This window comes from Cebidichthys violaceus, unplaced genomic scaffold, assembly GCF_023349555.1.
Source record: "Cebidichthys violaceus isolate CVI_PGR_0920_01 unplaced genomic scaffold, fCebVio1.0.p SCAF_5, whole genome shotgun sequence".
NCBI lineage: Eukaryota > Metazoa > Chordata > Actinopteri > Perciformes > Stichaeidae > Cebidichthys > Cebidichthys violaceus.
The window spans coordinates 9,831,510-9,857,055 of NW_027176705.1; the positions used below are offsets into that span (position 1 = coordinate 9,831,510).

The window sequence follows — 25,546 nt, forward strand, 5'->3', positions numbered from 1 at the left end:
CTTTAGGGCAGCCAAAAGACTAGTGAGTCTGCAGCCAAAAGAGCTAATATTAAAAATCCTTAGGCAGCCGACGAACACTCAGTGCGATCCAATGATAATTCATTTTTCAGCTAAAAGTCTGCCATCTCTTCCAGCTGAACATTAACCATTGTCTGTCCAATCAGATGACTGATAACCTTACCCCAGCCAAAATCCCTGCTGCCAAAATAATACTAGAAAGCTAAATAGTTTACTGCACATTTACAATGTATTGTTTAATTTAAAGCTATGGTTAGTCATGGATTTTAGAAACCTTTTTTGTTACAGTTGTTGAAATTCTCTTTACATCCCAACAGCAATTAATAAACTAAATACTCTGACAAAAAAAGAAAAAAAGATCCCATCTGGTATCTGTGGCTGTCGCAGGTCTGTAATTAGCCTGTCAATCATTTCATGGGGCCCGAATAAAATGATTGAATGGGCTACCTGCCTGTCTACCTGCCTGCCTGTCTGCATCTTGCCTACATTGCGCATCACGAAAGTCCCCTGCAATCTGCTAGCTTGACAGCTGTGAATACTAACTATAGTCATGTCTGTTGTTTAGGTGCATTATGATAATTTTGGGGGAGTGGCTTTGGAAAGAGGCCTGAAGGGAAGTGCTCTCAGTGTTGCCGACTTGGCGACTTTCTCGCTAGATTTAGCAACTTTTGGAGCTAGTGCTGCTCGCTACTTTTATTGGAAAAGAGTTAGCAACACTGGGCTATTTTGCTGTCTTCAATGTTTCCAACAAATCATGTATCTGCCAGTTTATACTTAGTAACCAAACCCGATAAACAATGTATTTGATTAAAACCAGCTGGTAACTGAACATCTAAAGTAAAAGACACTTTTTTAAAATTTGTTTACAGGTAACCAAACTAGCCTTATAAGTGAAGACAAAAAGAGCAATTGCACTCATAACCTCTGGCTGGTGGAAAGAATGGAAAAGTGATTGTAACTCTTAACTATAATACTGCAGGAAAAACCATTTCCCATGCTATCACTCAATCACTGACACCAAATATAGAAATATAGGCTAAGATCAGCCCCCAGTGCACCAAGCGTGTCGATAGGATTTTCTTCTGTTCTGAACTCTGAGAGGTCTCACATGGAACTTTGCATTCTTAAATAACTCCGGCAAACGCTTTAATCTTAATGAGTCTGAACAGCAAATCTCTCATCTGCAGCAAAAAGGATTAGGAATGCAGAAAAAAAGACTGCCGTTCCACTTTGATGAATTGTGTTTAGAAAATCCCTGGGCATGAAGTTCCCCCAATGAACAAAGCGTTAGGCGAGAACGGATGCTTTTAAACAACACAACTTATCTGAGAAAAACAGAACATGCATTTAAGTGAAAATACAAAAGCAGAGCTGATTCGACTCCTCTGCAAATGATAAAAGTGACTAACTCTTTTCCTCAATCCACTTAGCTACTTTTGGAATCAAACCTGGAGTAGCTTTGCACAAATTACTAGCATTGTGTTTTCAGTGCTTCATCAGTGGTGTGTTTATTTATTCTGCATGATGCGTTCTGCCATTGTTAAGCATAAATAAATGAATTCATCATTTTTTGCCTCTTGGTAGAAGCACTTGAAGTGGGTGATGCAGTGATGAAGAAGGGAGTTGATGAACAAAGACAGTTCCGTGCCAAGAGGTGTTACTTCCTAAACCACAGAAACTCCTGCTGCTTCCAGTGCAGTTTTTCTCATCGCTTAAAGAAGACCAACTTTTTTTACCAAGTGTGAAAATGTAGTTGGTTAAGTATGCTATTATGCAGAGGTGTTTATTTGTATTTGATTAATACATTATTGATAATATGTTAATGTAATCCAAATCAAAGCAGTTCAGCGTTTACTTGATTAATTATTACTCTGTGGTGCAATTTCCCCAAACAGTCTCTCTGAGTGGTAGGGGTTAGAGCAGTAAGCCTCTGGCTAGTTCAGACTGCTCAAACTACAAAGAGTCTTACTGCACTGGGACCTGCTCCTGGTTCCCCATTTCCAATCCCCCACCCACCTCCCCAAATGCCCCCGGGCCTTTAAAAAAACTACTCTGGATGATTTTCTTGCTGTATTTATTTTACCTTTTTTTCCAAATCAGCGCTCTCCTTTGTTTCCCGTAATGGACGTAAGAAGAAGATACTGCTGATGCAGGCCAGACATACGATCCAGATTAATGAGAAAACACCATCATGCCAGATATATATCTTACTGAAATAAATGAGAATATCACCAGGGTGTAATTTTTTAATACATATACATAATTTTCTTTCTGCTCAGCACAAGTCTCTGTATTGCAAAGACATCAATGTCGTGTGTGTGTCGAGTAGTGATAAATATTACCATGCACTTGACCTGTATTGATCCCCCAGTAGGATGTTACCCACTCCACCACGTTGAGCCTGAACATCTGGTCACCAGAGTGCTCCTTTGAATGACAGATAACATCTGGGAAGTCTGCTGCTATCACAGGAAACAATGTCCCTATCTCCCCTTCTCCACCCCTCTATCGCTCTTCACTCTCTCCCCCTTGTCCCTCTTTCCCCATGTCCTGCTCATAAGCACATCCCTCTCATTGATTTCCCATTAACCCCTTCTAGACTGTGAGTATCTGCCCACCCAGACACGCAGACACCAATGGATTGATTACCAACATAATGGCATCACTATGGCTACCTGTTCTCATCAGTCTGGCCAGGTCTGCAGGCTGGTCCAGTCCATTTCTGCTGCACTTCTCTGTCTTTCTCAACACTTGCTATTTTGCTCTTCACTGTATTTTTCAGTACTTCTTCCCTTCCCTCCTCCCTTACTTCTTTTCTTAATCTCCTTTTCCCTTTCTCTCTTCCTCTTTGTTTCCTCACCCTTTACCTCCTTTATTTTCCTCTCAAACATTCTTGTCGGCATCATCAACTGTCCTCTGCATCTTCGTCCTCCTCTCAGTTCCCTGTTAATATTCACCTGGCATTCAGCATCAGGTCACACATGTAGAACCACTATCTGTAGCACAGTACTCAATGTTCCTGTTTGCTTTCACAATACCATGATGAAACACGTGTGTGCGTGTGTGCAGATATCTCACTCTATGAGCTTGCAGGTATGTGTTGATTAGTGTCATTGAGTACATCAGTTTGCAATTCATTTTAGACAGGAGTCTGAGATGAACTCCACACATTTAGCTGCATCTGAATAGCAATGCAACTTTGGCTTCAATTACTATGAATGCAGACTAACTTTTGAAAAATACTCGCCGGTGCTTTTACAGCAGATGAAAAAATTAAACTTGTTTCTGTGTGTGGGTGGCTGTATTGATGTGTGCATATGTTTAGATTTTTTTCTTTTCTTGTTGAACAGACTGTGTGTTAAAATATATACTTACATGAAAGGCTTCCATCATATCTGTTTCACTATGTATTTCCTCCCTTACTTTGGCAACTGCTTTGGCGGCAGAGATAAAGTAAACGTGTGTTTGTTAGGTTGTGTTTGTGAGCCACAACGGAGGCAAGTTAGAAAAAGCCCTTCATTTAAGCATGGCGTGCCTCCATCAGTCCTAGTCTCTGATGTACAAAGAGCCCAGAGGAAGGAGCTTCACAGCTGTTTGTAAACTATGAGAACAGGAAAGGTCAATAAAGTAATGCAGTGCGTTTTTTGTAACACATTTTCATCTCTCTCTGTTCCATAGTGAGACAGCAGGGCTGCGCCCTGCCTCAGTAGTAGTGGTGCATTTAAATTACTGTTCTTGCCTGGAGAATAATGGTGAAAGCATAACCCCATTGTATTCTTTGATAAACTCTGGAAAATGCATGGTATAAGCTGAGGAAGAGGCGCGGTTTAAGGGCACAATTGCCTTGCAAATCCACCATGGCAAAGTTTTTCCGAGAGAGAGAGAAAGAGACTGACAGGGAGGAAGAGAGTGGTGAGAAGAAGGGGAAATGTGGAATTGAGAGTTGAGGGAGAAACATAAGGGAGAGGGAGAATTCAGCATGTGGGTAGAGTAGGGGGGTCTGTGTTGCAGGGACATGTGTTATCTCTGGGTGCAGAGGTCTTTGTTTGCAGGGCAGAGAGGTATAGATTCCCTCTCCATGTCAGCGCCTTTATTTAGGGCTCAGCACAGAGGGGACAATAGCAAACTAATCCACTACTGAATCAGGATTAATATTCAAGCTGCAAATATTAATTCATAGCCAAAAGGAGGAAATGCAGAATATGTCAAAATGCTCAAACAAATAAAGAACAAAAAGCCCAACATCCTTGACCAAAAATTCCATCCCGAGTCTTTCACGAGTGCATTATTTTTACTGGGTCCATACAGTCTCGTCTCAGCATTCTGTTTGATTTCTGTATTAATCTTCATAATGATTTTCTATAGAAGAGCGAGGGCTGGGGGAAGCTGAAGAGCTGCATGTTGTTTTTGGCTATTCTCCTCACTAAGCTCTGGATTTAAGATCTGGATTTGAATATTTATGATAGAAAATAATAGAGGTTATAAAAATAAGTCCCTGCAGAGCTGGGCTGTAAGTTATAGGGGTAAGCAATGCCTCCCACATCAAAGAAGCCTGGAGATGTTGGCCAGTAGTTTCATGCTTGCGAAAGCCTATAGCTCTTCCGCCCAGCCCAGCAGAGTGTGGCTCTGCAGAACACACATGATCCAAAAGTGTCACTCACGATCAGAGTGGTCATGAGCTCCCAAAATTTAGTAAAATGTAAGTTCTTTAGTTCAATTCAGTTTTGTCTACCTCAAAACAAGAGAAAACAAATCTGCCATCGGGGGTGAGATCGTTTGACTTGTTTCAAATATAGTTTCACTTGTTTTGAGATTGAAACAAGTGACAGTATTTGTAACTGACAGGTGGATTACTCCTCTAGTTTCAACATAATGTCACTTGATCCAAGAAAATCTTTTAAGTATACTAGTTTGCATTTGAAACAAATGACACTTTGCCTCCCATTTGACAGCTTTTTCATTTTTCATAGAATACTTAGATGTTGAGACTTTTGACGATGATATTTTGGAGAACTGTGGAAATGAAATGCTCTCTCTGCTGTTCTCCTCTTGAGCGTCTCAGTAGCAGGGCAGATCGACCTGTCCCCACAACATGAGGAGTTAACATGGGCTTCTCAGGAGCACAGCCTCACGGTGTTGTGTGATAGAGAAAATGTTTGATAAACACTGATTGTTTGCTAGTAACGCTGCACTAATAGTCCATTGCTGTCAAATCTGTTTTATTTAAATTGAGGCGTTAAATATTTCACCCACCAGTCGCAATGTCTTGTCCTTTTTTACATTTATTTTTGTCCCACATGACCATGAAAAAGAAAGGAGATTGAATAGAGTTTTTACACTGGATTAATGCTTTAGTTTTGTCCAAACAAGTGAGCATGCACATCCACAACACACCCCTTTCAGCTCACACACACACACACGTACACGCACAAGCACAGTAATCCCACACTAGGGGGTTGAGGCCTGTTGTATACTGGAAAAAAACATTGTGATGTTCAAAAGGGCTTCACAGAGGCTCTAACCATTGATAAGGTCTAATGTGATGAGGGACTGTAAACTTCATCTTTTATACATGGCAACATAATGTGAAAGGTCAGCTTATCTTAATCCTCAAATCTGCAGCATCCAGGCCCGTGGCCCCATTTCATGAAGTTAAAGAAATAATCTTGGAGTCCATTCTGAAGACGGCCCTTATTATCTTCTCCGCATGGTCCAATCAGAAGATATCATTAGAGTGTACTATGAATGCACTGTAAGAAATGATTATTTCTCTTTTCTTATCGACCCCAATCATATCATAGAATCAGCTGGACTGTGTGCTCATAGTGAGAAGCCTTTATTATGTTCAGTGATTAATCATCAAGCACTGCCTTATCCCTCTTAGACACACAGCCCACTGCTGGCCTGGTTCACAGAAGGAGAATGGGAAACATCACCTTCATCAGCACGGTGCTTACCTGATTTTCCATACTCTTTAGTTCACCCTCACTGTTGGCCTTATACAGTAAAATGCTGGAGTGTGTCTTCATCTCAAGGATATGAACATAGTTTTGTAACCAGTTATTCACTCAGGCTCCATGCAGAGGCTAATCAGTGCTGGGTTGCTTGGTTATAAAGAAGCGCACTATTAAATTTTGCCCCATCCATTGTTTTCATGTGCGTCTTTAAACGTGCCTTACCATCCTGATTTGTCTTATACTCTTTATTTGATACCCTCTTGATCTGTTTCAATCTGCTCCCTTCCATGACTGCCAACAGACATTTCTCGTTCTCGACTTAAAAAAGAAGTAATAATGTGTCCCTAAATTCCAAACAAATTGAGCATCGATTACATACACAGTTGTGAAGTGGAAGTCGCTAGCATATTTTGTGAATTAACACAGGTCAAAAAGAATATTGTCTCAAGACCCAGTTTGGGCAATTTGTTGTTTAGGAATCCTTTGTTCACTACTGAAAGTGTGTCAAATGTAGACAGATGGTGAAATATTTATTCCTTGACTGCAGATCATATTAGAGTGTTGTTGTTTGTTTCGTTTTGTATTCTATCCCTAATTTGCCAGTGGTACAATTTCTCAGGAAGTCTAACAAACACACATCAACTTTAACAAAGGTAGACCTCATCCTGTAGCCTTAATTAATAGGAAATTGTAAACAGACGCATACCTTTCTTTTACGGATTATCCATACTTTATGACTGAATGTTTGAAGTTTTGAGGGATTCTGAATCAGCACCGCTCAAGTGGTGCTCTTATGGGACATTGTTGTCTTCAATTATTTTCAGTTATATTCTCGCCTGTAAGAGGCAGGGGATCATTTATTATTTAAAGATGCAATCGTTGCTGTTTATCTGGGATTTTTAAAACTGGTTTATCTTTTTGCATAGTTTTTTTGATTAAAGGAACAAAGTGTAATAAAGTGCAGTTTCAAACAGATGCTTGTCTCTCTAGCGCGAGAGCTCATCTGCCATTATTGTGATTTAATATGAGCGGTGCCAAGCAGCTGCCGAGAGACGAGATCTAACGAGCATCAGGGATGCTTTAGTATGTACATAAAAGGTCTCGCGCAGACACAAACTGGTGCAGACACAGGCACACACAAATACACATTTGGTTGCAGACTAACAATCACATGTCTTTGTATATATGTGGTAGCTAAAATGGTTGACAGAAAGACTCATACCTAATTGTCTTTGTAGCTGGATTAATGAATCTTCTTGGGAATAAGTAGTGATGATTGGACCAGATACTGATCAATACCGTTATCCTTTAACTTAACCATCGCAGGAGCAAACACCAGAAAACCAAACGATTTAAATCAACGTGAACATGTTGAATTCATACACACAGATGATTGGTATCCTGTCTGTTTAGAAGACGGCAAGAAGGAACAGATCCTCAGACTGCAGACCGTCATTCAGTCAAAGTACAATAGTGCAGTCGTTCAATATATCTTGCTCCAACATCCTTTATTTCATTACTCAATAAAATTGTCATGCACACAGCTTCATCCACCAAGTGTACACTAAGAATAGAATCTTTTTCCAGGTTTGAAGTTCCAGTCTTGCAACTACATGTCCTACATATTCTTTTTTAAACCCCAAAGCCCAACAACTCTTGTTGTGTTTCTCTTATGGTCACTAGTATCCATCCACACTACCATCACTTACTTCCAATACTTAACTTTACACTGAAACCGTTGCCCCCGAGACCCTAGTGTTGGGAGATTAGTCCAGCCTCAACTGAAGTAGACAAACTGCAATCAATACCTGATAGAAGCAGTCCAACAGGGTCAGACGACCTTGCTGTATGGCACCCCACGGCAACTCTAGTAAAGTCCTTATAAATTCTGGGTGACTGACCCCTGACGACCTGGGCAGATAAGGTCAGTCTGGCCAGAGTGACCCGGAGCCAAGAGGCCAGTGTCCAGTCAGTCTGGCTGTCCTATAATGAAGTGGCCAGTATTGCCTTTCTGTCACTCAGCAATTACTGAGAGAGATATGGAGCCATAGATAGGTGCTGAATGCACAAGGAGGCACTGGCCACAGAATTACATTCACGAGGCAAAGGAGCGGTAAAGTGACATGTAAACTACTATAATATGGACTGGTAATGACTGGGAGCAAGATGGATCGAAAGGAGTCTGACAACTTCAGTCAGACTGCATTACATGTGTGCATGCAGGCACAGGAAACACTACTGTAAAGCTTATGGTTAATAGCTGCTTTTATAACTCTGATGATTTGCTGAGAGAATAAACAGTCAAGCCGTATAAACACTATTCCATGTCTCCTTCACTGGAAGCAGCATTCTTTGTTATGCTTAAAATCATACTTCAATTATCTTTCGAATGATTGTTTTAATAATATTGGCAGATTTATTTATATACTGTAAAAAAAAATCTGTCTAATCTGTTAGACCTGATGATTCTTGATAATCAGTCTAGAGGGAGCCATTGATGGAACGTGTCCCAAACGAATTCATGACACAGGTGTAACTTGCAGAGTGAGAAGTGACCGAATTAAAAGACAAACAGACTGACATGCAGGCAGAGGTCAGGCTGCCTGCACAAATACAGGCCTGCGTATATCAGTGTTTCTCCCATGGCCTGTTGCGCTCCCCGGCACAGGTCAGGGGCTAGGAAATCCCCAAAGCCATCCAGCTGCTGCCATCAGAGACTCTCTGCATTCTTCTGTCTGCTAACTATTTAGTTGTCAGTGATTTGGTTAAGTGGAATTGACTTTTATCTGCGGTGTGCTGTGGGGCTGCCACTGGCAATTCAGAATCCCCCTTCCTCAGCTCCTGTCTTAGAATGGTGTCACATCCAGCACATTGCTATTGGCAGCTGAGCCAGGCCTAATCAATAGCCCAGGTCAGGGATGGCCTGCGGCTCTGCTGTGGGTGGGCTATTGATCCGACACACACACTCCCACAGGTCGCCCTGACAAACCGGGAAGTCGTGGCCTCGGACGGAGTGAGTGAGAGAGAGAGAGACGACAAATTAACATCGCTGCTCTCTGTCTGCTGTGACTGCTGACAAAACACTGTCATAAAAAAATATTTATTTATTTATTATCAAGTAATATACTGTATACTCTTTATTTAAGATTAAAAGGTTTATTATTCAAATATATGTTTCAAGCTGAAGTGATTCTGAAAAGCTGTGCACACATTAAAATCAGGACAGACGGAAACAGATGCAAGAGCGTCTTAACCATACAAGGCCTCTTCTTCCCCTGTCTGTCTGTCTATCGTTTTTTCTTTCGTTTTGCAGTGTAGATCCTCTGTTGTCACTCTTTCAGACCTGTGGCCAATGAGCAAGAGTCTAGTTATTTTTGTTGCAGTTTTAAATGTTGCTCCCCGAGCCCCTTATCAGCACCACAATAGGAACTCTTGGGAACAATTAAACATGGGCTTTAACTCAAGTCTAACCACAGAGGTAAAAATAATCGCACAATGTTTCCAAATGGAAGTGGCTTCAAAAGAGCTATTCAGTTATCAGAGAATGTCTGCCTCTCCCGCCTGTATTCCCTAACTAAATCTCTGTCGCTGTGGAACTATTGGAACATATGACAAGCATATTTACCCAGCTTCACAAACCAGGCCCATGTGGAATTCAAAGTCTTTTTTACATGTTTTTTTTTTCCATTGCTGGAATTGACAGTTGAATAAATATGTATTGTCTCTGAGACTTTGTTGTCATATACGGGAGATCCTCTGCAGAACAGGCAATTATATATGCCATTACAGGAATATGTCTTGTTCTGGTTACAGGGAAATTAAGTTTCTCCGGAAATCTTTCTCATTTCTCATTTTATAAGTCTTCACTGGTATGAGAAGAGAAATTACTCACAGCAGTTCATTTGCTATTAAATGTAATTGTGAAATCATAAGAGGCTTTCCTGCAGTAGTAGCACACAAATAATTATAGATTAATTTTGTTGGCTCTAAAAACAGCTGATTAATTTTGAAGTCTTGATGGTATCGTACTGCTCTGGTTTGCTTCTCCTGAAAGACATTTATTATGTGCTCAGATTTCAGAGTTGAGGCAGAAAATGCAGATGCTCTGATTTGGAACTCTTTCTTTGCTGTTATTATTTCCAACTGTGTTCAAATCATGTTTCTGACTTTTTTTCTTTCTTTGTTTCTTGTTCCAGGTGATGGTGTCATCCTGACTTGTTCTTCTTGTGACCCGGGAGTCCCTAAATCCCAGACCTTATAGCTTTGGAAAACCCTGGAATTACCTGGAATTCTAGGAGTATATCACCAAAACTTCTTAAGGTGCCCAGGCACCGGATCAATAGCTTTACATTCTCCTTTATTTTTATTTTTCTGTATACAAAGAAAGAGACGAAAGTCTGAACATTAGCAATAGCCACCAGCCATCCACCATTGCTTCGACGAACCTGCTGTGACCAAGAGGGCGTGACCTTTCTGCCTGCTGACTTCAAAAAGACACTTGAAAAGAAAACACAGTCAGAGAGGCTTCCGCGTGGTGGCAACTCAGACCAAAAACCCCATCAGGTAAGGCTGTGAAGTCCCTCTTGCTCCTGCTGTCCAAGCCCTAAGCCCTTTAACTTTGTCAAGGCTTTGAAGCTAACTTGTCCCCAGTCTGTGTCCCCCACACAGTTAGCCTGCCTTCAGAGTTTGTGTAAAGGAAAGGCTAGCTGATAAATGCCCTGCTTTCATGCTCTGCTCACCTGTTTGTTCCTCTCGGATTAGAGGCTCTGAATATGTTGAGGTTGTTTAGTTGACAGACTCCCCCTGGTTCTTCACTGGCCCCTTGCAGATTTATCCAATGACCAGCCAGAGCTAGGGCAAATGTGCTAGAAACGTTACACAACTTGGCGTGTGTGACCAGGTGGATCACACATACATGTGCATGTTCTCCCTAGCTACTATATACGTATGTCCCACTGTGTGGACATGCAAACACATGCTGTACATTCACATACATAACCTGCAGACCAACATATTTAAATGTGCAAAAAACACATTGAAATACATTTTATTTAGGGTTTCACACAATAACACGTTTCCAGTATACATTCTATTTCTATAACAGTTGTCAGTGATGGGGTGTGTGAATGTTCTGAGACGTGGGTGTTTTTTAGTTTACTAAGGGGACAAAAGTGGTTTTCTAGCTGATAAAATGTCACCGCTGTTTGTGTGTTTACAGATGGGATTCATGTTATGTTTTGTATGAGTGTGTGCTGTGTATAAGAATAGATAAACAGTATGTGTTTTAGTCTTGTATCAGAACTGTGCAAAGATTGCACATTTCTGATGCATGCGCGCACTTCTGGGCTTCATAGCACATGGTTGTGAAATTAGTATGTCCATTCAAAGCGACATTGAAATTGATGTTGCTCAGTGTCACTCTAGTTTTATTAGGGTCTGGTTTCCCAGTTGTTTTGTAGAAGACTGACAGAAAAGACTTTTCAGTCAGTGATTAAGATTTGATCCCAGGTCATCTGGATATATTAAATCCTTCTGCTTGATTAGGGAATCGGTGTGATTTTGTTTTTTCTCAGGCAATGACTTGGAATCAAACAGAGCCAGATATGAGGATATTGAGATTAATTTTTGTACCTGTGTGGCAAAGCCTCCCCCTCCCACCATACAAAAAGTAAAAGTGCTAACTTTAGCTCCTCAGCTTCAGAGATGTGCATTATTTTCGCCCTGAAAGTAGGCCCAATTAAAAATAGGAAGATTTTATACAATCATATGAATATACTGTAATAAACAATGACAGTGAAAGCAGCAGGACATACCGAATGAGATGAGTTATGTCGTTAAGGATCTAAAGAGCTTTGTTTGAAAAGTTCAAAGTAATTTTACAAAATTTGGGTCACTGAAATGTAGTACCACCACAAAGTCATTGTTTTGAAAGTGAGAATGAAAGAAGAAAAAAATAAATAGATAAACAGACCTTTTTTTCTGTCCCCTGCATCTCTAAAAATTATTTTTATTGTGGGGAAGAATAGAACACTTAAAAGTGCAAGAAACATTATTTATCGTCGCTGAGCTAATTAAGGACGTGATCTAAAATGTATTTGCTATAAAGTGTGATACAGGACCCAAAGGGTCAGCTGCCTCATACTAAGACAAGGACTAAGACAAGGATAATACAGCAGGAGTCAGGACTGGAGAGGGCTCCAGTCTGGAGGAAAGCAGCTCCCCTCCCTGGCCTGTGTGCTGATGGAGCTGCTCTCCTTGCCCAGGGCTCCAGGGCTCCGACACTAGACCTTATTTTTCATGTGGGCTGCACACTGTTCTGCTGCAGTCGGGGTTGCTCCCTTTGTGCCAGCCCTCCCCCTATAAGAGCAAAAGACATGCATGATTTCATACATGAAAGATATATGTAATTGGACAGAAGGGCCTATGCAATACATTTACAATTCTAAACAGAATACGTTAGGACCAGTTTCCTCTGTCTCGCCCCCTTTTTCTTCCTGAGGAAATGTATTTGCACATATTCAAAAACATGAGATCAAAAAAACAGACAAAACACAGGTTATCATTCTTGTTACATGCTTTATGTCTCACGGGGATGTTCAAAATGCACAAACACTGCCAATATACCTCGAAATTCCACTTTATCAGTGTGTGGCTCAGGCAGTTGTTTTGTATTTACCGAGAAATACAGAGGAGTCTGGCATGTACTGCAATATACTTGGCTCGGGTTAGGAGAAAAAATCACTTTCACCATATTACTCATCTCCGCATATGGTTTAGTTTACAATTAAAAGTTTAATCCTATTTAAATTTGTCATGTGTCTCCTCAGTGAAGATGTCTTGTTAAATGCAATACTGCTTAAACAGATATAAAAAGTGTCATAGAATTGGTTTTAATCTATATATGCAAACAAGAAAAACATAAAAACACAACTAAATCTGCAGAATAACCATTTTAGATCTACAGATGTATTCATGGTGTGGATATTGCTGGCTCTTTGTTTGGTTTGCATTCTGAACGAAACCACAATATTCAGACTCTACAAACAGAGTGGAGAAATATAGAATTGCATTACGTTTAAATTAAACAGTTCATAGTGGGAAAACAATTTGTGTTCCCTTACTTTCAGACTGATGAGATAGTTTTGTCAATCACATTGTGTAGAAATCTGTTTAGTGATATTGTTTGGATATGAGAAAGCCTCAATCAATAAAGATCTGCTTCTGTTGCCTTACAAACTGGACACAATGAGGTGTTTAAAATAGTTCTGTTATGGCAAAAACTACACCTTAAAAATAGCTAATTTAGTCAAACAATGTGCACATTTTAATTGCAATTCAAGTTCAAGGTGAGCAAGAGACTAACTTTGTGATGCCAGATTAATCCATAAGCTGCCATGAATTGAATTAACATTTTATCCTCTAAGCTATGAAAGAGAACATCACATCTCTGTCTGTCATTTGACCACAGGGAGGGTGTAACCTTTTGGAATTCAAAGACAATTTTTCATGTTGATATGTTTTGCCTTTATAAGCAGCAAAACAACTTGTTTAACTGGATTAGATTGAGCTGATATTGTACAAGGTTGTAGAGACGCACAACATCACAAATTATTCAGTGATCTGACAGAATCTGAAGTGGTATTAAGTTGTTGCTAATTTCTTCAAACAGAAGGTCAGTCACACTCATGGTAATGTCTGCGTCCATGTCAACACAGTTAAGAGAGGACCATAGCCCCTTGCTGCCATGAGTCCCTCTCTAGTACCTGTGCCTTATACACAATAAACAGACAGACAGACAGTATGTGCTTGAATTAGGTGGAGGGTAGTATTTCTGCCACAGGAACGAGGTCAGACGACTGTTATGCGGATGCAGAAATACATAACAAAAAAGGGATCTTGACAGGAAAGTAGGCCTTGCTGGGTGGTTGTACAAGTAGCAAGGACACAGGTGTCTACCTCGTGCCTGGTATGCAAGGCCTCTAACTGTCAGCGTGATAGCGCTCAATCCAAGCTGAAAAGCTCACCTGATATGCATTTTTCTGACTCCAGTATTGCACATGAATGTAGTGAATGCAGTAGTAACATGTCAGAGGTGAAGAGAGTATTGGTCGATGGACTAGTGCAGGGCTCCTGTTTTCAGGTCTTAGCCCACCACTCCTGTAGTGTGCCTGTCATGTTAAAGTAAATACCTCCACTATTAACTCCCTTAACGAGCTCACACCTAAAAATGGAACAGCTATCCACTAATCACTTGGTTTTATTGGCTCCAGGAACACTTAAGGCTATAAGGGGAGGGGGCTCACCTCCACTGAGGTATTTAGAGCACAGGGGCCAAAGCAATTGATGGACAGGCAATGCTCCATGACCCCTACCCTCTCAAACTCACCACCCACAGCAAATATGGGTGGGATCAGCTGCCACAGAGGCAAAGTTTAGGAGAGCAGCTAGGGGTTAAACATCCATAATTCAGCCTCAGTTGCTTTGACCATCTAAAATTACTCCCACCCAACCTGAGGTGGCTTTTGGTCCAAGGGGCTCCTTCCCAGCTCTGTAGGTTTGTGCACATGAGGCTTCAGATGAGCTTTGTTCGAACTGTTTCTCAACTAGACGCTGCACAGCACATGTATCTCTGCACCAGCAGGGCGTAGTGTGGAATAGTGTAATGAGAGTTGTTGATTTCCACGCCTGTGAAATGCTGCATGATCCCACCCATGCCTGCATTCACTTCTCTCACTTGTTTGAATCGCAGCCCATTGAGTGTGGGGTTGTTAGCGCGTGAATGTGTCCTCGTCAGTGTCAAACATCGAGTATGTAAAGGACAAATCTGTCGTTTTATCTATTGCAGTTAGGCTACTCTTGTCCATTGTAGTCATTATATAAATTATTCATAATGTTTTTGGTCAATCGGTATCATTGTTGTAATCAGTAGTTGGGTGTGTCATGGTGTATTTACAGCCTTTTAAACGTAGCTGTTATACGTTATTTAAAACGGTGTACGAAATCTATTAAATCCCCCCCTTATTATTTAACTAGTGTCTTTATTTTTTCTTTATGAATTATCAGAGGACGAACTTGGAATTATTGCCGTCTTGTTTGACCCAGTCCATGTATATAGATGATGCGGAGGCATCCAGAGGCTGTGTGTGTGACGCAGGATTTGGATTTGACCCCTGGCGATATCCTAGATCTGTATTTGCCTTCTGTGTCGCTTCCACCTGTCATCTTTCATCTCGTCTTGTTGTTCGGGGGCTCTTCTCCACATCAACGAAAATTACTCTCTTTACGTTTGTTACAATCAAGTGCAAGATGCAGCGAGCACGAAGTACTGGTATTTGAATGGGTTCGGCGTGGGGGGATCCGGGATTCTTTCCCCGTTCTGTTCGGGTCGGTTTACCACCAGCTAGTGTTGCTGTTGCCTGGAGTGGTCATATGGCTCTGATTTGGGATTCCTCTGTTTCAGCGAGTCTCTCCAAAGCGTGTAAAACCCCACGGGTCCTGCCTGTCTCTCACCCAGAGTCTGTGACAGCAGCTCTCAGGATTTCTCCATTATTCACTGTATCCCCGACCTGAGATATGCATTATCAGAAGGCCTGGTCTGTGCTTATTTATTTCTTTTTAAATGTAGTTCAGTTAAGGGTGTAGGCCTCAGAAGGATTAACAACATTACATATTCATTAGGAAATTTGGCGTGAAACGCTGATAAATTGTAATACTGTATTTCCAGAATTTTGAACACTTGCTTTTATGTGTTGTTTTTATCAATATTTATTTTGTGTTCTTGCCCGTTTTATTTGAGTGTCTTTGCTACTCGTGAGCTTGGAATCCATTCCTGGGTGCACTTGTAAGATATTGAGATCTGACGGCAAACTTCTAAGGCATATTCTTTTGAAACACACAAAAAGAAGAAAAAAACCCAGAACAGAACCTTTTAATTACATTCTCTAATATGTGATACTATCAGCAAGTGTGGGGAAAAAAATTAAAAATGATGATTTTCTTACAAAAATGTATTATAAACTTAAGGTGGTGAGGTGTGATGAGGCTGGACTGAGGCTTGGCAGGCTCGTGTACAGTTTGGTGTTGTTGTTGTTATTGTGTGTGTCTTTGTTTCATTGGTTTTGGGGAAGCATTTGTACCTGTGCACTTCTGTAATAATAGTGTAATCACATGAATACGTCAAAATTGATATTTTTCTTCATGTTCTAACTCGTTTAAAATATGATGCGACACCGTGACCCCCCCCCCCCTCTCTTCTCTCTTCTCTCTCTCTCTCTCTCTCTCTCTCTCTCTCTCTCTCTTTTTCTCTCTCACACACACACACACACACACACACACACACACACACACACACACACACACACACACACACACACACTTACTGGGGATGGAGGGAGTGAGACAGAAAGAGAAAGCCACGCTTGTTTTTTTTCTTTTTTTTTTCTTTTGAGGAGGGTGGTGGTGGTGTTCTCTTTTATTCGACTTTATCGCACCGGTCAGAATGAAATGATCCGGACATTCAAGTAAAGTCAGCGAGCATCGGACATTTTGGATATTCCACGACATTGTTCACATATTGACAGACAAATCCAAACGTCCAAACTGTCTTTTTTTTAATAATGCAAAGGATCATTAATAAGGTAGTACTGCCAGGACGAGTAAATGGATGAGAGAGAGAGGAATTGATATGCCTTCTTGTTTCTCATGTAAATGAGGCATACTGACCAGACGGCCGCTCGTCTTTTTTTTCTATTCTAAACTCTAAAATCAAACAGCAGCAGAAAACAGGTCCTGTTTTATACTTCAACTTGCATTCAGAAATATGATGTCAGATTTGCTCCTATGTTGCTAGTTTGAATATACGGTCCAACATTAACATGTATAAAACTATTTCATATTTTCGTTCGAAATATTTGAATCTCAAGATGCAACGTTAAAATAGGTAAAAAAAACAAAAAAACGGGCAAATGATACATCGAATTTTTTTCAGGAGCATTTTAATATTGTTGTTTTCAAGAGGACTTACTGTGAGTAAAATATCAATCAAAAATAAATTGAAACGTAGCCTATTATAAACAGCCATTAAGTGAACAAATAGAAAAACAGTAGCCAAAACATTCACATAATAAGACATACAGAACATCTGGAACAAATAAACAACACAAAAACAAACAAACAAGCAAAAAATAAATAAATAAAAATTACATTAAAAAAATCACATCAACACACATGCGTTTAACATAACAGCATTTTAAAAAACGTCTTTAGAAAATATCCACAAATATGAACAGTGCAAGTTGTATTTACTTATTTACTGTACTTATTGCTGCATGTCTAATAACGTTAAACCCATTTGAATGACGAGTAAATTATTTGACATAATACATATGATGAACAACAGCAATTACAATTACTCATGTTGTATTTCAGTTTAATACAGAACGCTACACACACAAACAATGTCATCATACTGAGTTTTATCCACCTCAAGAACGTTCTCTGTGTGCCAAACATGACATAAGGATGCAAATAGGAATCAACGAGGCCACAGGCGGATGCAGCACTGGGATATTTTCAAATAATGCTTTAGAAAGTAAAGTCCAATAAATAAAATGCATAAAAGTAGTGGTTTGCAAAAACCATGTTTCCTTTTCACCAGGGACATATGATTTGATGCAATGATGGTAGAACATGCTGCATCTAAGTCACAGACAAATTGTAACCAGAAAAGTACATTTTTTCCAAAATATTCGCTTCTTTTTTTTTTTGTTTAACTAATGTATTTTTTTTCTGAGTGTAGATTTGGATATTAACTGTGCCGATTTCTGCAGGAGGGTCGTCTAATTAGGCCAAGTTCAAGTTTGATCTGTGTTGGGTTTTCCCTCCTGGTCCCTCCCGACAGCATTTCAAAATGATGGCAGTTTCGGACAGTGAATGCACGAGTCATTCATTAATACACGACTGTTTTGGTGAAATGTTTATCTGAAATGATTGTGATTTCCGTCTCGGTTAGTCTGCATCTGTTTTGACCCCACAACAGTCGACCATGTGGCTTTACATCATTCACACGTGAGGCAGTTTAATATATGATGTTGGACTGAAAGGCAAAGACCAGCTGGTCCGCAGGCGCTTGGCTCCTGTAAAGGAGTTGATGCGCTGCTTGATCCCAGTGGTCAGGCTGAACATAAGAGGGCGCTCCCATTGCACCTGGCTGCGCTGCCCTATCCACCCCAGACACACGGAGAGCCGGACACCAGCCTCTCATATGTGCAATGTAGTGGTGAACAGCGCAGTTTGATTCAATCGAGGATCATACAAAGACAAACAACAACTAATGGGATAATACGAGTATAAATCATATTTTCTTAAAATTCTGATTGAGCGTTTTTTCCCCAACAAGTTATACATACCAATTGCTATAGCCTACTTATATTCTATATAAATTAAAGTCATTATAAAAAATGTTTTTATGTGGATCGTCTCTATTTCACAAACAACAAATAGGCTATAGTGAGTTAAGTCCCTCGTAACTTGGGCTACAACCCTCCTAAAACTATTATCAGTCCAGCTGAGGTTCCAACAACAGGCGCTGCATGTCGCAAGTTTAAGGCGTCTTTTCATTAACCTCACCACTAAAGTAAAATACCAATTTATTTTTTATTTAAAAAAACAAGTCCAGAGCTTGGTCTGTTGTGTCCCACTTTGAGCTTCCAGTCCACCTTCTCTGTGTTTTTATTTAGACATATTTTCATAGTATAATCTCACCCAGATTGCTTCCTAAAGAATGTCTGATGCCCTTTTCATCTCTGTTTACCATAGCCTGAATATATGACTGACACCCTCCTTGTTAATATTGCAGCCTATAAGCATCTTAAATCCCCAAATCCTTCGGAATATAATAGTCGTTATCTCTTTATAAAGTTATAGGATTTTTCTCGATTGCAGCTTTTATCTTGAAATACTTTCACCCCTGCTCATTTCCTCTGTTTCCTTTTGTGCTTTGTCTGGGATTGCGCATGCATCCGAACACACGCGTGCACACGTGCGCGCGAACACACAGTAGCTCATACATACATAACATATTATAAAGTTACATTTAAATTAATGACATTGGAATAAATATATAATATCTAGAAAAAAAGTAGACGAGTAGTGCGCATGGGTCTGCGGAATCTCCGGCAGAATCCCGCTAGAAACGATTCTGGGGCTCTGCCCTCTGTCATACTCTGTCATACACTGTGATGGTCAAGCGCTTTTATGTGCCCCACAACGACACAGCATTTTGCATTTTAAGCTACTCGGCCTTTCTTTGTCATATCCACGGGCTGTCATAGCCACAGGTTGTGTTGAATTTGCAATGCCACTCATCGATGTATGCCTATTGAGGCTGGCACGTGGACAGTTATCCTTCCCACAGAGAGGCGCAATTGAACGCTGGTAACACAAAAGCTTCAGACCCTGTCAGTTCCCCCCTTTCTCCCTTTTCAGTGATGCATAGGCCCTGAAAGCATCAAGGCCTCTGTCTGGCTGGTCTTCTTTTGATTTAGCCTACACCACACTCAATATGGCCACTGATGGAGTGATGTCAATCAGGCCTTTGCATAAATTTGTAAACTGAAGTTTGCATTGTTATGCTTTAGGCGACTGGCTGGCTCAAAGCTGCCTCCTACAAGCCTCAAATTACACCCGACTCTTTTATTATCTCGTAGCCCCTTTAACTCCTCTCGCACGCTATTTTCAACCTATTCATTTTTACAATCTCTTCTTCCCGAGAGAGCAGACACGCACAAATCCTCGAGATTCCTGCAGTCTGCCTCTCACACTGCAAAAATGCGAGCTGCTCGACGGGGCGATGCAGTTTTCTTGTTTGTTTCTTTTTTCTGAGAGAGGAATGCCACACAGCACATGCTACAGTACTTAAAAACAGGTATTGGTGCCTGCCTGGGCTTATGGATGGCAAGTGCTGAGGAAATGCCGTGTTACAGCACAGCCTATGTTCGAGCAGCAGAGAGAGAGAGAGAGAGAGAGAGAGAGAGAGAGAGAGAGAGAGAGAGAGAGAGAGAGAGAGCGAGAGCGAGAGCGAGAGAGAGAGAGAAAGAGAGAGAGAGAGAGAGAGAGAGAGAGAGAGAGAGAGAGAGAGAAAGATGGGTCTTGGTCATCGGCTACAATATAATAAGTTTGATTTTTCATATAGGCTCTTCTGAGGGATATATGCTGTTGGATCTATGGAAACGCCGGGTCCCATTGGGGTTTCACAACCTTTTTAACCTTTAAGTCAAAGGCCATTGGAAAATATAAAATATAGCCTTAACATTTCATCAACCATCTTCCCCTCTACAACATCACGATTAACATATCAGTTGTGTGCAATCTTGTAAAATAAAAACTGGCATTCGATTTATCTGTGCCATGCATTTCTATGCAACACACGTCTGAAAAAGAAAATATCTCAGGCCGTTTTATTAACCCAGTTATGGCTTATCTCTTATGCACTGTTGCATTATGGCCACGTTAGGCTCTATAGCATGTTTGGACAATGTTTGGATTCGAGTATATGTGCCGTTACCAATTAACTCTGTATCGGAATTCACTATAGGCACAGACTATCAAATCCGTATTGTTTCAATAAACATAGCACGTTATGTGATCAGTGAGAGCTGCAACTTGCATTCACTGGACCGGGACTCTATATGGAGCTGTTTGCACAGAAAGTGTGCGTACCGAGAGTGAGGGATTGTCCATTTCCTCAGAGAATCAACAATAAAATTATCATAACAAAGAGCAGTGAGACACTCAAAGGTTGCTTTTTGCAATACCGTCTTTTCATTCGGAGGAAACGAGAGGACATCAGTTACAGAGGCGAAGTGCTTTACGGAGAGATTATTAGGAAAAACAAACCGAGAGGACCGCAACAACTGTTACGTTGGTATTGATCATGAAGGCGTTTAGAAATTCCTAATCACAAAACATCAAAAAGGAGATGACGCACTGACCATCTGGGCTCCATGTCATAATATCAGAAGAACTGTAGTAAATTGAATGCAAACAGGCCGGAGCTGACCAAACGCCTTCATACAACTCTGTCACGTTGTCCCACATGTACAGTGTTATTATTATTTAAGGGAGCCTACATGTATTGACAGCGTGTTCCCAGCAGTTTCGTAATAGATGTCACGATAACCTGTTTCCCCATCAGCCCCGCGTGTCACAGTTCTACACGTACAAGGGTAAGAACTATAGACCTATTTATATTTTCTAAACACCCGTGACACAATTTAAATAAATTGTCACACCCATATAGAATACAATGGGGCTTCAACAAGTATTTCTAAAAAGAGCTGGACTTGCTTTGCATACTGTAGACTACTAACACAAAGCAAATTTCACTAGAAGAATATTTCAACCTCTGTGCTGCGAATGCCCTAAAACTGCTGAAACAATTAGTTTATTTAATTTTGCAAAAGTGTTATAAAGTCGTATCCTGAATCTGAACAGATATTTTGAGCTGACAGCAAAAACTACTACGTCTTTCATCTCCGTCGTACTTTCATATGGCATATTTCAGAAATCTGATTTTCACTTTTTAAAACGTAGTTCTTGATGTTACAGTTGTATTCAAATTAATCTATACATACAACCTATTTTGTGAGTTTAGGAACACTCTAATCTCTAATAAAGTAGTCTTTAGTCTTCTCTTATTAAGCCTAAGAATCGTTAAATTCATATTTTGATGCAATTTAAACAAACACTGGGGTTTCACTGTATGCTGCATACAGGTTGAATCACGTCAAGTTAGTCAAAGTTAAAATGTGGAAGCTACGCATAAATGTCAACTTCAGTCTCTGAGCAAATATGACTATTTATCTTCATGCTTAATATATATATATATATATATATATATATATATATATATATATATATATATATATATATATATATATATATATATATATATTAACTAATACAAATACAGTGTCAGCTCTGATAATATCCAGGTGCCACTGTACTTCAATGAGCTCTTTACAATAGCACTCCGAGGCAGGCTATATGTTGCTTAAACAGTAGCCTACACTTTTGCATACATGCAGAACGTGCTTTAATTTTTCGGCAAGCGTTTGTTTTCGTTGTTTACAAACACGGGAATTGTTCTCATATTTACACGTGTAAGCTACTATTCTGAAGAATAGGCTTGCGTGTTTCCAGTTTAGTCACTACAGTCGCCGTAACTCGGTTATGTATTTCAATAAGTTGTTCAAACGGAGACTGTAAAATAACTGCAGAAAACAGCCCCGTGTGCAGCTTTGACGCGACTAAAATGACAGACTTAGGTCGAAAGAGACAGAATAAAATAAAGCGAGATCGCTTATGTACTTTTAGTGGACAGAGTAAATGCATATCTTTGATTTAGAAAAGGCAAAAACCGGGAGAAAAACGTCTGAAAAAGTGTGGAAAGGAGCGGAGGAAAAGCTGTGCCTATAGCGTCGGGCTTTGCCTGCTGCGGCTGCCTGCTCCAGCTTTCACTGTCTTCCGTCTCATCAAACTCTTACTTTCCGCTGTTCTTAATTCCATATTTTCAATTCCTGATCATTACTTTACTCTTTTTTTTTCTACTTGTATCTATCCATCCCTCCCTCCCTCCCTCTTTCTCCCTCCCTCCCTCCCTCTCTCTCCCGAGCTCTCTCCTTTGCTGAATCTTATTGATCCAGAAGGCGGCTAATTAGCCCTTCCCTTCGTGCCTGTGTAATGAAGCACATGCGCACTGAATTAATCACAGCCATTTTTTGCAGGAAACTAATTAGCAGGAATAAAGATCCAAAGAGTTTTTTCTTTTCAATCATCAGATCTCACTTTCACCTCTTCCTCGCTCCCTCTAACACAAGACTCATCGCCTGCTTTGCATCCAAATTATTTTTATATTGCCTTTAACAACTAATAGTAGCCTACCTACTTCGGTTTTTTACACTCCGCAACAACAATGATCTTTCTTTTACCACCCTAAGCGCAAACTGACCAAAAGGGGACTGCCTTGATGGGATCTTTAGCTAAATCATCTCAATACTGGATTAAAAAGCGAGGATCACAAAGCGGCAGCGAGAAATTGTAAGTTTCAACTTTGCGTTTGTCTCTTTTCCTTTCTGTGTTTCCACGATCCTATTCTTTTCGCTGTAGACTTATCTGAATCTCTTTCCCTATCTGTTCGTAGTTTTACGTGTAGCGGAGCTGGCTATTCTCACATTGTGAGAAATGACTAGCGATCACAAGTTAATTTCATGCAAGTTCTGTGGTTTATTCTCGGTTTTATTCGTATCGTTACCTGTGTTTACATCAGCGTTCGTCCTCTCCTCCTCATGAATGGAAGATAAGAAATGGGCAAGACAGCGATCCTCTCCAAGCAGTTGACCGCAGAAAAATACGGTTTTAAAACGAATATGTGCATTTCGATGGGATCGGGAAAAGGTATCGGGGTTTATTGGTGTCGAGAAACGTGTTTTAAGCACAAATGCAATAAGAAACGGGGCTGTGTTGAGCGGACGAAGGGCAGCGGCAGCTCCACATGAGCGCAGCCCAGAAAAGGAGCTCCAAGTCCAGCCTGTGGGTCCGTGTGCGTCCGGCGAAAGGGAACGTCTCTCGGTTTCTAATTTTGACAGATTTGACACTTGCCACATCCAGGGGGTTTCTGCACCGTCGTATGCTTATAAAATCCTCTTCTGGATAAACACATTTTGTTCTTCTCCGACACGTCTCTCTCAGAAATGTGCAATCCCTCCGCCCTGTCTTAGTTCCTCTAGCTACACTTTTCCCCTTTACCCCACTTTGTCCATCTTGTCTTTTTTATTTTTCATCGCTGTTTTGCCTCTTTTGAAGCGTTGTTTTTAAGTCGATTCTCGCTCATTCCCTGACGAAGTCACATGCAAATCGATCGGCATGTGCGAGTGTGTGTGTGTGTAAGTGTGCGTGCGTGCGCGAACGGGTTCGTGTAGCGTGTGTGTGTTACGTGAATGTGGTGTGTTCGAGATAAACGAAGCCCCGGGTCTCCTTCATGACAAGAGCGGATCAGCAGGACCTTTTACACGGACAGCCTGAGAGTCAGAGCTGCGTTTCAGAGAACAGACATGTGGTTCAGGGAAGACATAGGCAGGCTGGAGCTGCTGCCTCCAACTACTTGGCTACCGTATCCGACTTTCAGGAGAACGGTTTTTTTTCTCCGACAAATGCTGACCGGAATGAAAACAAAACATTGCCCTATTAGTCTGACCTTAAGCAGACATAATCATTCCAAAGTTACTGCCGGAAACTTAAAGTATGGTCCAGGCTAAACCTATAGGTCACTGCATACATTTAGTGGCCGCTTAGCCGGTTCACATTTGTATGCATTTTTTCCTTTATTTTAAGTTAAGCTACACAAAATATCTTCCACAGACCCGAAATAGAATCGACTGGACTCTCGGAAGAAAATACAAACAGGCTTGCAAAGAGACAGCCCAACTGAATGGGCCCTTTCCAAAAAAAAATACATGTTTGATTACTGCCTAGGACTACAATGTTATTAACCTCGCCAAAAATGGAACTGATCGGTAAAAAAAATAAAGAAAACGGAAATGCAACTGTTATCTGCACGTGTAGTTTTAATTGCAAGCTGAATATCTCCTTTAAATATGATCAAAAATAGCATCTCCCTTTCGGATGGGATGGAGCTGTAAACGGTTAGAAAAAGGCTGCGAGAATCGTAAGTCAGACTCGGATATTTTTCGCGACATAGAGACGGGAAAAGAAAGAGGGGAAAAAGAGGTTTTGCGAGCGAGCAGAGGCAAGGATAGGATATGTGTACCGTTTGGGAAAGCAGAAAGGGGGGTGAGAAGCAGTGTGTGTGTGTGTGTGTGTGTGTGTGTGTGTGTGGGGGGGGGGGGGGGGGGGGGGGGGTGTAGGTCAGGCAGCCAGAAACAGGGGGAACAGGGGTCATGGAGTGAGTGCAGAGATAAAAAGGAAAGAGAGGAAACCCCCGCGCAAACGATGGATGATGAAAAGTGTGGGGGTCTTGAGGAAAGGGTGATGGTAGTTGTTGGTATGTTGTGAGCCACACAAAGCACTTGTGGTTGTCAGCATCTGCAGGATTAAGACTTTGGCTTTAGTTTAGGATGGGAGAAACAAAATAGACTGGTAACAGGTTTAATAAAAACAAAACGTTAAGGCTGTCAGGGAGTGAGAGAAAGGCAAAAAAGAGGGCTGGGGGTAGGAGTGTTGAGGGGGTTGGGTGGAGGGGTCAGATAGCCATGGGCCATAGAGGAGGAATCAGGGGAAGAGGTCAGATAAACAGATTTCTACCTTTCAGACTGAAGGGGAGCAGACGGAAAGAGATTAGCACTAGTAAAAAGAGGGGGAAGTGGCTGATTAATTTAAATCAGTGATAATATTCATATAGCTCCTTCCTTTTTTTCTATTATTGCTATACAGTTATTTTCCGTTTCTTGTGTGTTCGCAAAAGTGTGTGTGTGTGTGTGTGTGTGTATGTGTATGTGTATGTGTGTGTGTGTGTGTGTGTGTGTGTGTGTGTGTTACGATTCCAGTTATTAGAA

At 40.8% G+C, this 25,546-nt stretch overlaps 1 protein-coding gene across 1 annotated transcript in view; it reads left to right on the forward strand.

The window, feature by feature from the left end:
• Positions 1–22,711: 22,711 nt before the first annotated feature.
• The window catches only part of zfhx3b (zinc finger homeobox 3b), a 136,785-nt gene continuing 133,950 nt past the window's right edge, over positions 22,712–25,546 (forward strand). The window contains exon 1 of the mRNA XM_068731092.1: positions 22,712–23,072. The gene's annotated coding sequence lies outside the window, so the exon portion shown is untranslated. The remainder of the gene's footprint in view (positions 23,073–25,546) is intronic.